The sequence below is a fragment of the Carlito syrichta genome, unplaced genomic scaffold (assembly GCF_000164805.1).
Source record: "Carlito syrichta isolate Samal-C Ts95f unplaced genomic scaffold, Tarsius_syrichta-2.0.1 Scaffold67556, whole genome shotgun sequence".
NCBI lineage: Eukaryota > Metazoa > Chordata > Mammalia > Primates > Tarsiidae > Carlito > Carlito syrichta.
The window spans coordinates 106725-109309 of NW_007011652.1; the positions used below are offsets into that span (position 1 = coordinate 106725).

The window sequence follows — 2585 nt, forward strand, 5'->3', positions numbered from 1 at the left end:
CCCCCCCGTCCCCCTACACTACACACTCCTACCCCTCAGCCTCTAGTCGAACCCCTCCTCCTCCACACAAAAACTGGAGAGCATGTTCTTAGAAGCTACATACCCAGAAAATGGCTTAGAGCTGAGCCGGATGGGAGGTGGTCATTTTGTCCTCCAGCCCTCCCTGCAGTCTCATTTTACAAAGGGGCAAACTGAGGCCCTGACTAGGGAACGTGCACCTAGATGTTCCCAGCCAGGCATTTCCCCTTCTCCATACTCTGTGAGTCTCTGCTTACCACTAAACCTACCCAAGGCCTGGTGCCTGGCACACAGTTGAATGTTCTGCAAGTATCTGTTGAAAGAATGTCAGGCCACTGCAAGAGAAAGACAAGCTTAAAAAAAAAAGTATGGCTTGCACATGCAGAAGCTCAATAAGTATTTGTTGGCTTTATGAACGAGTAGGGCTATATGTGTGAAAAAGACTCCCATCTTGCCTCTCAGAACCTACATTCTGTCAGGTGCAGTGGCTCACGCCTGTAATCCCAGCAATTTGGGAGGCCAAGGTAAGGGGGTTGCTTGAGCCCTGGAGTTCGAGTCCAGCCTGGGCAACATCTCCACAAAAATAAAAAAATTAGCCCACTGTGGTTGTGCAGGCCTGAAGTCCCAGCTACTTGGGAGGCCAAGGCAAAAGGATTGCCTGAGCCCAGGAGGTCAAGGCTGTGGTGAGCTGTGATCATGCCACTGCCTTCCAAACTGGGCAACACAGTGAGACTCCAACTCAAAGAAAAAAAAAAAAAAGAATCATGTACAAATGAGCAAGTCCATAAACAAGATTCCTTCAGGGCTTGATAAAAATGACGTACAATACTTAAATAAGAGCAATCGGTCAGTGGGAGGCAGGATTGGGTGAGCTCAAAATTGAGTGATCAGAGAGGTGGCATTGAAGTAGAAGCCACCTCAGATAATCTTCTAGTTCCAACCTCCCCTCTTTTTCTTTCTTTCTTTTTTTTTTTTTTTGAGTAGGAGTCTCACTCTGTCACCCAGGCTGGAGGGCGGTGGCACGCTCCTGGCCACTGCAGCCTCAACCTACTAGGCTCGGGCAATCCTTCCACCTCAGCCTTCCAAGTCGCTGGAACTAGAGGCACACGCCACCACACCCAGCTAATTTTTTTATTGTAGAGATGGGGGGGGTCTCACCAAGTTGTCCAGACTGGTCTCGAACCCGTGGGCTCGGGCAATCCTCTCACCTCGGCCTCCCAAAGTGCTGGGATTATAGGCATGAGCCACCACGCCCGGCCTCCCCCTAACTCTTAACAGATGGGGAAACTGAGGCCTGAGAGGGAGCTAGGGACAGATGGAGGTCATCGAGTGAGTGTAATCTGCAAGGCCTTCAGCAGGGTGGGGCTACTTTAGATAGTTGGTCAGGGCCCACTGCTCTGCAGAGGACAATTGAGCTGAGAGGCCTGAATAACAATATGTGGAACTCCAAGATATCAGCATCTGAAATCAGCATCTGGGCTGGGGACACCTGGGGGAGGACAGGCTCTGGCCCTGACCTCAGGGGGCTTGCGCTGGGTGGGGGAGAGGACAGTCAACAAACAGTTCTACACTCTCATGTGGTCGGTGCCAGGAAGAACCCTCGTAAAGGATCGAGGGTGGGGTAGGGTGTCGATGCCACTTCAAACAGTGAGCAGAGAGAGCTGCTGAGAGGAGGGAGGTTCACGGGCCCCGGCAAGACAGGTGAAACGGTCGGCTGTTTGGTTTCAAGGGTGACTCCTTGTCTAGGGGCAACGTAGATGTACATGATGACAACCCTCCTCTGTTCAAAACCTTCCCAAGGCTCCTGTCTTGGCAAAGCCAAAAGACCTTAAAGAGGTCAAAAGACTCTTCTGGATCTGGCCCCATTTTCTCACTGAACTCAATCCTCCGCCCATGTTCCCCCCTCCCCTTCCTTGTGATTCCTTAATGCACAGGCCCTCTGGCTCTTACCTGCCCCAGGTCTCAGTTCCAACATGCCCTTCCCCGGCTAAGGGGAGGAAATTGAAGCCCCCCACCCAGTAGCCCTGTCCCTCTTCCTAGCTTTATGTTACTCCTGGCACCGGTCTTCATCTTGTTTATTGTGTCTCCCCCACAGTATAAACTGCGTGCGGGCAGAAATTATTGTCTGTTTTGTTCACTGCTGTATTCCCAGTGCTTAGAACAGAGCCTGGCGCACAGGGGGCGCCCAATAAATGTTTGCTGAATGAATTTTTATCGTAATGCATCCAGTGGAAGAGTCTACGTTACTTTGAAGCCCCTAAGGAGCGTGGCCTACCATTTTCTCACTTGGGGACGTGTGTGGGCATCTCGCGCCTCAGTTTTACCAGCCCTAAGATGGGATCAGGAATGGCAGATGCGGTGCCTTGTGGGAACTGGGTGTGATTAAGCTTGGCCACTAAGCCAGACGCAGTGGGCACCGCCTTGATGGAGTTTGGCGGCCGGCGGGGCCCCTCCGTCCCCTCCCACGAGGCCCCGCCCCGGTGGGCGGAGCCACGGGTCCGGCCAGCACGTGTAAGAGTTCGCGGCGGGTCGCCGCAGTCACTCACCTGAGCGCGCACGGTCCGCGC

General features: G+C 53.1%; 1 protein-coding gene across 1 annotated transcript in view; it reads left to right on the forward strand.

The window, feature by feature from the left end:
* Positions 1–2585, forward strand: part of ZNF296 (zinc finger protein 296) — a gene marked incomplete at its 5' end in the record, with an annotated part of 8967 nt that overhangs the window by 2271 nt on the left and 4111 nt on the right. The gene's annotated exons all lie outside the window — the stretch shown is intronic.